The sequence below is a fragment of the Suricata suricatta genome, chromosome 1 (assembly GCF_006229205.1).
Source record: "Suricata suricatta isolate VVHF042 chromosome 1, meerkat_22Aug2017_6uvM2_HiC, whole genome shotgun sequence".
Lineage (NCBI taxonomy): Eukaryota > Metazoa > Chordata > Mammalia > Carnivora > Herpestidae > Suricata > Suricata suricatta.
This window is the reverse complement of record NC_043700.1, coordinates 145,398,230-145,407,847: the sequence shown is the minus strand read 5'-3', so window position 1 is coordinate 145,407,847 and position 9,618 is coordinate 145,398,230. Positions and strand designations below refer to the sequence as shown.

At 33.7% G+C, this 9,618-nt stretch overlaps 1 long non-coding RNA gene across 1 annotated transcript; it reads left to right on the top strand.

Moving 5' to 3' along the window:
• The first annotated feature begins 875 nt into the window (after positions 1-875).
• On the top strand, positions 876-1,871 carry LOC115285385. Its single transcript, XR_003905503.1, has 2 exons — positions 876-971; positions 1,705-1,871. It is a non-coding gene; the product is annotated as an uncharacterized LOC115285385 (long non-coding RNA).
• Positions 1,872-9,618: the final 7,747 nt, after the last annotated feature.

Genomic DNA, 9,618 nt, shown 5'->3' with positions numbered 1-9,618 from the left:
TAGGTATCTTAGGCTGGGCTGCTATACCAAAATATAATGGGCTGGGCAGTTTATAAACAACAGAAATGTATATCTCACAGTTCTGGTGACTGGAAGCCCAAGGCCAGGGTGCTAACATCATGAGATTCTAGTGAAGGCCTTCTTCTAGATTACCGACTGTGGACTTCTTACTGTGTCTTCACATGGCAGAAGGAGCTAGGAGTTTCCATAGGGTCTCTTTTATCATGGCACTAATTACATTCATGAGAACTCCATCCTCATGACTTAACCAACTCAAATATCCCTTCTGTTAATGTTATCTTATTAAGCATTAGGGTTTCAACATACAAATTTGGAGGGGACACAAATATTAAACCATAGCTTTAGGGAGCAATAAACTTGTATCTCAGATCTCACCCTCCAGGGAAAATACTTATCAACTAAATGAGGAAAATATGTTCAATGTTTTAATATCTCCTTCTCTCATTTTCTTGTTCTTGATGAATAGAATTCATGTGACTAATCTTTCTAATTTTCTTCTTTATATAAGGAATTTTGTTTTTTTATTTAAACAAAATATATTTATTTCTCTTTCAATTTTTCAATTTTTCCTTTGTATGCATAAATAGACCTACCCTATCTTAAAATTAAATATGTATCTATATTGTTTCTCTTTCTTTTATAGGTTTTTTTACAGTGCAAATTATAAACCATTTGGACATAGCTGAATATAGCATGTGATATAGTTTTTTTTTTTAGTTTAGTTTTGAGAGAGAGAGAGAGAGAGAGAGAGAGAGAGAGAGAGAGAGAGAATATGAGTGGGGGAGGGGCAGAGAGAGTGAGGGAGTGAGAGAATCCTGAGCAGGAACCATGAGATCATATCCTGAGCTGAAATCAACGGTTGGATGCTAACTGACTGAGCCACCAAGCTACCCCAGCATGTGATATAGTTTTATTCTTCTATCCCAAATAAAATTTAGTAAAAAGAGAGGGTAAGATAATTTATGTAAAAACAAAACCTACTTAAAAATGTAGTATAAAAAAGGTGATTCCTTTCATAAAAAACAAAACTATCAAATCCCAATAAATACTATTGGGAAACATGAAGAACGCTTTTATTTGAATAAAAAGGTAACATTTATTTAAATAGTTAAAATTATGAAGTCCACGTAGAGATGTACAATTTTTTTTTGAGAGGATTCAATATGGTACATATAGTTAAATCCTCTGAAATAGTATTTTTAAAAAATTCCAATTATAGTCCAATTTTAAGATTCTTGAGATGGCTAGTAGATAATTTAAGTAAATTTTGTACTTTTGGACTAAACTTTTGATAAAGAGTAAAAAATCAGGACAAAATATATAAATACATTCTCTTAAAAGCATCAAAGAACCACTAATGAGGAATTAAAAGGTTAAGATCTGAAAGAGGAAAGAAAACCAAGGATCTAATTCTGGTAACTGGGGTCAGTATTGCCCTAGGAGCACGCTGAGTATTATTTGAATTAGAAGATTACAAATCTTTCTCCACACCATCTCCAAGGATCCCAGCAGTCAGATCGTAAAGCAACTCTGTGCTCGAGAAAATGGCACAAGAGCGTTCAGAATTTATGGGATAATGCCTTGAACTGGACACAGAATGCTTTAGCTAGGAGATCAGAGATCAGATAAGTGGAGTTTTCACACAATCATTTAAACCTGTATCCTTTGGATTTTGTGTTGTAGGTATGTTTCCAGATTTTGACCAAGCATTTGGAACATATGGATATGGCAAACCATATCTGACAAACGGAGTAACAGCTACTGTGTGAAGAAAAGGCCTGGCTTAATCCCTCCTTACCAGAAGAGTGAACCAAAAGCAACATTGTGAATTAGAGTTTCATGCCCCTTGGGTGAATTACAGAGATTGGTCCCACAATCAAAGACTAAACTGCAACAGTAGTGATTCCTTCCAATATCCTTTTAATTCACTGGTTCCTCCTGAGCAAAACACAGAGTATTCTAGTAAAAATGGCATAGGATTACAAACCTAATCAGATATGATGCTAAATGGAATTGTGTTCAAAATATGATTCACGAAGAAAATTAAAATAGTTCCTGATTATAACTGGTAAAAAGCCTGCAATCTGGACAACATGCTCCCACCTTGACCCCTGCAAACAACAAACAGATAAAGGTAGTAAAATATGTTCTCACCCAGCATGTATGGCAGTAAAATTTCACTCTCCCATCTGTCTTATCTACTCCTCTGCTGTCCCTATTGAGTTTACAGGGCAGGTGATCATCTCTCAAGACCAAGGTCTCATACAGGTTTATTATATTGTTGATGTCCTGCTGATAGAATATGTTGCGCTTACAAGGCAGGTATCATAGATACTGTAGGAACATACAAAATACCAGAGGTTGCAGAGAAAGCCAATTAAATTTCAAAGGCTTGTACTTCAGTGAAGTTTTTAAAGCCTGAAATGTGTTGGAATATCCCCTTAGTGGAAGGTGAATGAATGCATCTTTTACCCACTACCATTAAAAGAACAGCACAAACTTGGTCGGCCTAACTAGATTATGGAAGGAGCATCTGCTTTTGTGCGTGTTATTCTGAATAATTATTAATAAATAGTGTCAAAGACATATTTGAGCAGTGAGTTAAATTTTTAGTTGAGTCCTTACAAGGGACACCAATTATTATGACATTGCTCCTCTGAATAAAAGTATATTCAGGCAGAATTTAAAGGCAAAACCTCAAGTTTGTTAATTGGAAAACATAGATTTTGATGATATGAAATTTAAGTAAGATTTGACAAAACTAAACAAGACATCTCTTACTTCAGTATGCAAAAGTCTTATCATTTTCTGGTTTTCATGATTCTCAATATGCAAGGCTTGAGGAATGTAAGATATTTTTTGGACTTTAGTATGCTAGAATATGTTGCGTGTGTTATGTGTTGGGATATAATATGTTATGATGAAAGATAAGGGAGACGAGGATGAGATGACAGTTTGTTTCACTTTTTCCCATTCCTTCTTTGGTTTATTTCTCTTCCTTAGGCACAGATTTAGTGAAATATAGTTACTTAACAATTTTGTGATTTTTTTCATTACTTTCATATTTTTTCTTTTTGACTGATTTTATTTACATAAGTGCACAAGAGGTGTTGATTAATACAGTAATTTTAATAATTAATTATTAACACCTCTTTACTATATAGTTAAAAAAACCTAGGAAATATTAGCACTAAAAATACAGGTAGACATTTCCTGGAGACTTTAGAAAGAGTTGCCAGTGGTAAATTAATTATATAGCTCTCTAAATATTTTTATTGTCCCTAATAATTTGTCTCCTGGGAGTCCAGGAAACAAGCTCCATCTATACACTGCTATCACATTTTGCCTAGGATATCTAAAATGGACAAATATCTTGTTTTCTCAGTATTTAAAAATTATGATAATTTGATTTTAACCTTTTGAATATTTATAGTTATTTAACAGCTTGTGAGTAATAACACTAATATTTAGGTCTCCCATGGTCCTGTTTCCTTCGTCATTTTTTCCTTTTGCCTTTCACTTAATTACTGTCTTTTTGATGTCATATTATTTTGGGTCCTAGTTGCCATATATGAAGGATTATAGAGATCATTTTATCTTCTGGGTGATGTTATCTTTACTAACAGAAATTGCCCTTATTCCCAGCCACCAAGGGAGATTACTTTAATAAAATTAGCATTAATCTGATTTGAATATGGACTTAACCCTGTGAAATATGGTAGAACAATAAAAAAGAAGCAAGCAAGAAGAAAGAAAAAAGAAAGAAGGAAGGAAAGAAAGAAAGAAAGAAAGAAAGAAAGAAAGAAAGAAAGAAAGAAAGAAAGAAAAGAAGGAAAGAAGAAAAAAGAAAGAACAGAAAGACCACAAATTCTTTGCAGCCCTTCTCCTCAGGATATGGAGACTATTTCTTTAATTTTTGGATCTGGGCAAGCAGGATACAAGGTGATCTGGGAATGTACTTGCACATTGGCCATGACTTTGCTGAAGGGAACCTAACTTTGGTGTGTGTAGCTTGTAGAGACTTGTGTAAAACAACCCAGAGAGCCTGGCTGACAGCCTACGAACCGTTGGACATATGGATGAGGGCAGTTTAGACCACGCGGCCCCAGCCAAACCATCCATGACTGCAGCAAGCCAAAACAATATCAGACCAAGTTTCCAATCCTTCCCATGATTGTTGTTTGAAGAGATTAAATGCTTGGGGTATTTTGTTACATGTCATAGACTGATACTGGTCAATTTCTTGCTTACTTTTACTCTTATGGTTATTCCTTCATGATCATAGTGGAAAGTATGGAAATATTTAACAGTGATTCTCCATCTTGGCAAGCACCCAAATCCAATTTTTGTTCCCCTAGATGCACAAAATTATCAAAAACTCTGTTCAGGCTGCTCTGGTCTTCAGCATCTCAGCTACTACTTCTTTCTGTTAAGTTTCTCAGCACATTAATCATGGCTTCTGAATAGACCAACACATCAAGGTAAAAACTAGCATCAAATATTGGGCTCTCTCTGGGATTTTTTCTCTTTCCAGAATTTTACTCAGTAAATTCTATATATTTTGGCAACAGTCCTATACCTTCAAATATATATGCATTTTGATGCTTAACTTTCCCCAGAGAATTTTGGTTTGAAACAAGCCAAGTCTAATACACTGAAAGAAACATAATTATGTACAATTAAATCATACAAGTTTCTTTTCTCTGTGGATTATAAACTCCTGGAGTAGAGAGCCATATGGTTTGTTTATCTTTGAGTCTCAACATATAACATCATATCTGAAACAGAATTTCCTAATATTTTTTCTGTTGGAATTAAAATAAATTTGATATCAAAAATGAAAAAAAAAAGAAAATGGAATGTGCTGATTGGTAATGAAAGTTAAGAGTTATATTTATGCATGAAGAAGCTTCTGTTACAGGTAAGTTTTGATGCTTATCGTTGGAAAGAAAGCATTCATTTTTTCTTTCTCACATAAAGTCTGAGCACTTTTCAAAGGTTGCTGCTTCTGTGCTGAGCCCTGGGTACATGGGTGAACTAAGGCTGAGAAATGCCCACTGGATTGATCTGCTGATTTGGAACTCATGTATAAGAAATTATACCACAGACGAAGACAGTACTGGGCCTACTGGAATGTCAAATAATTAACACCTATCTTTCACTTGGCAAATAGAAGATAATAAAAATTTAAGAACTTTGAAAAAATGTGCATGGCACGTTATACATTAAACTTGCTGCATGTTACATCGGAAAAAAAAAGAATGCATTCATTTTTGTAGCTGTCTTCGAAGATTTTTGTCAGGCTTTATTGCAGACGTGATGCATTAAAAATAGTTAACAAATGGTTCATTCTTTGCTGGAGCTCGATTTGTACGTAGAACAAAAGAACCATGTAAAGGTCACAAACTTCCGTCAGTTTTAACTCTAAACTGTATTTCAGAGAGACTCTGGTAAGCCACGTCCACCGTTTCCATGGTAGGTCTAACTGCCACTGCATCAGCCTAGTTCAGAGCAACAACTCAGTGGTCTTCTTTTCATCAGACACTATTCCCTCCAATCCATTCGAATGGTGCGGTCAGAGTGGTATCTCTAAAATTGTAAAGTATTTCACAATGGTTTTATCTCTGCTTAAACTTTATCATTTCCTTTTCATTTTCTTAGAATCCAAATTCCTTAGCCCCAAATACCTGAATGAACTTGCTTCTGCTTTCATTTCTAACCTCTCCTTTCATGAATCTCCCCATCTAGCTTAAATGCTTACTACTTTCCAGTCTTTTCTCTCTTTGATTAGTTTTATATTATTTCAAACTCCCTCCTGCCTCCAGGCATTTGTACTTTCTGTTCCTTTGGAACAGCATGTCCTTTCCTGTGTTTTCTCACATGAGCTACTTATCACGCAGTAGGACTCTGACAAAGCTACACTTTAGAGAAGGTTTCTTGGACTATTCTGTCTACATACAAAAGCCTCCCTTCACCTCCCCAAACTTCTTCTCCCAGCATACAGCCACAATATGTTTATCAGGCCAACTCTTGAGTCTAGACATCTGGTCAACAATCTTTTACCACACCCAGGACATTTTAAAATGTTGATACCAACTTATTTGGGAAAGCCAGTTAGTGCATGCAAAGAATATATTTGAGTGACTCAACTACATTAGTGGATTTTTCATTTTCAAAAAAACACTAAGCCATTGAGAATACAGGGATTGCCTATCTTATACTCTATTTAATTCCCAGTACAACCGTATTGTAGTCAATAATATATGCCAAATAAATTTTTATTGAATCAATAAATGAAAACATGAAGGTATAACAGGCAGTCTGCAAAGTATTGGGGATCCAGTGTTCAGCCCCAATGGTTCTAATCATTAAGTAGCTTTTAGTATTGTGAAGAAATACCTGGACACAAATAACAATATAATAAAAATCTATTCATGTAAATGCTATGCAAGAGGAAAGAAATGCTTACTTTACCTTAGTAGGGAAAACATTCTCTTCATATTAGAAGTAATATTCCACCATCTACTTTTCATCAAAGCACGTTTTCCTAAGCTTTAGATCACAAAACTTAAATAAGAGACTTAAACACTTAGTGTAATGGCTAGCTATTAGCAACATATTTACTTTCTCTTTGAAAGAAGTTAAATTGGTGAAGAAGTAAGAACACTAGTCACTAGGAGTAATGTGCAATGATTTCTGGAAGCTTTGGCATCAACTTGTTTGTATTTTAACAAAATACTTTTATGATATCAATACATATAATTATATATGCATGTATCAGTACATAAAATTAGAGACTCTGGATTAAGCCTGCATAGATGTAAATCATAGATCCCTCACTTTGTAATACAGTGCAGCATAACCATGAGCAAATTGTTCAAACACTATGCTATAGGTTTTGCTTTTTTTTAAATGAGAATAAGAATAATACCTATCGCATAAGATATTTTACAAGTTTAATATGAAAATTTATATGAAATTATTACATAATACTATATTGGTATATATTGTATGTCAAATATTTATTTTTATTGAATTTATAATTTTAAAGGGAAAAAAAATTGAAACCTAAGCCAGAGTTTAATTGGGTGATATCTTTGAAAAAGCTGAAAGAATATGTATAACTTTACTCCATGATTTTTATACTTTAAAGAAGATACTCTGAAGATATACTTTCATTTCTTACCGAAGGATTAGTTGCAACAAAATTAATTAAAATAGTCATAATATAGAAGTAATATAAACATTGAATAATTTATCAAATGTTAAAGATGAAGAATTTATTTATATATATATATAGTCATTAAATTATGTGGCAGATGGACACTTATTTTAAGGATAGAAGCAATGTCTTGCAAGGTTGAAATATATTTTCAAGCAGTATATTTATTTATTCCTATATGTATTGAATTTGGTCTGATAGGATATAGATCAGGTAACTGTGGAAACATATAGTTATTGTACTTATTTCAATTTTCTAATATTTTCACAATTATATGGGGTTTGCACATTGATTTATATTTTATTTTAAGACAAAAAAGCTTTAATTAAATAAAGATAGTTAATTAAAAGTTCCATAACTGGGAGACAAAAATATATATAAAATCACTCATATGGGTTCCTTCTGACATGTTTATTTTGAAGGTAAATTAGCAAGAAACATATCAATAGGAGATCGTCTCTGCTACAATGTTCTCCTTACTTGGCTGGTTGTATATTTTTTCAGCAGAATTTTTGGATATTTTCAAAGTATCCTTACAGAAAAGATCTACTTTAAACTAACTTTACTTACTTATATCTGTCAGGCTTTCATCAAATTTTAAAAGATTACATAGAGAGATTTCTGAAGAAACAGTGACTATGAAGTAATACTTTTTTTTTTGTTGTTCTGTTTCTTTGCTTTGTAACCTACTTCATGCAGAATCTAATGTCAGAGGGAGAGTAGTCTGGCAGAGTAATAGAGGGGATTGATGACAAAGCTGGTGCTGAACATAAAATCAGCACAGCAAGTAAACACAAGTACATGGAATCAGAAAGGGATTTAGTGTGAGTAAATAAAGTTTAAGACTTTTAATTCCAGAACACCAGCGCTCTGACATCGTGAAATACTGAATCACAAATAAAAAAGTATAATATTTAAAGAACCAAAAAAGAACTTTAAGTATGTTCATGGCTGCACAAAATTTAAATTTGGGAAGTTATAGTTTAGTTCAAACTCAACTGGATGGAGCTGTTCAAAGACAATATTTTGAGCTACTCATTTGAACTATATATTTTTCTCCTAGAAAGTATAATTTACATTTCCAATGAATGTATGTTTGGTCAACATGCTCCTTGCCATGTTTTGATTTATATTCCAATTTCATTCTTATTTTCTTAACAGTAACAGAAAGCTCTCCCTACACTTCTGAAATTTAAGGCTGATAGTGAAACATAAAGAAGATGGTCATAATAGTTAACACCAAGTTATTCTATGATACATTATATGGCTACTAAAAGGTGATTTTAACATTAATTAAACTGCTTCTAATGTATCACAGGGAGTATGATTGCCTTACTGTATAACTTAATCTACATGATTTAAAACTTATGTGCAAACAGGTTTTATGTAAAGCCACATGGACGATACATTCAATAGGACCCTGCATTTTATTTGATTCCATACTGTTGTCATCTTGAAATTTTTAATAATCTTTGAATAAGAGAACCCACATTTTCATTTTTTTTGACCTGAAAATTGCATAGCCAGTTCTGTGTGCAGAAAATTAAAGTTTACTATAACTCATTTTATTAGCCATAATATCTTAAAACATCACTTCATTCAAGGCTGCTCTATCATTCTTAATATTTTCTAAAGTAATATTTTTCAATTTTCTATTGATGCATTACTAAGGATTCCAAAAATTTAGTAGTTTAACAAAAACCATTTCATTTTACCTCCTGATATTTTGATGAGGAACTCAGCTAGGGCTTTCATGACTGTGCCTGGGATCACTTGGTGTTATTCATCTGGCAGCTAGAAGGTCCTACATGGTATCACTTATAATACTTGGTACTCTAATGAAGCACTCCTTTTCATTTTGTCTCAGAACCTCTCTATATAGTCTTTTTAGCATGATAGTCAGACTTCTACAAGTTACAGAAAGAATGCAGTGGAAGAAAAAGAGGAATGGAAAGCTACCAGTCAATTAATGCCTGACTGGATATTGTTATAACACCTTTCCACATTCTTCTATTATTCAAAGTAGCCTGAGTCCACTCATATTCAAGAGCAGGGGTGATAAACACCACCTTTTGCAAGAAAAGTGTCAGAGCATTTGCATCCCTCCTTAATCTGCTAAACCAGGATTAGGTTATATGGACAGACAATTTATTTTTAGACATAAATTACTTTGTGTAGTAGGTTCTCCTTCCTGAGGAGGGGTCCTGGGGAGACGATGAGTAAGACACAATGACTGTTCCCAGAAAACCGATGGCCAATGGAAACAGGGACGTTCCCAAACACTGCGAATGGGAACATGAACAAGGGACGTTTCTCAATGGAAACGTGGAATGTCCAGGAAAGCAAAGGTACCATGGACGTCCCCGAAAGAGATG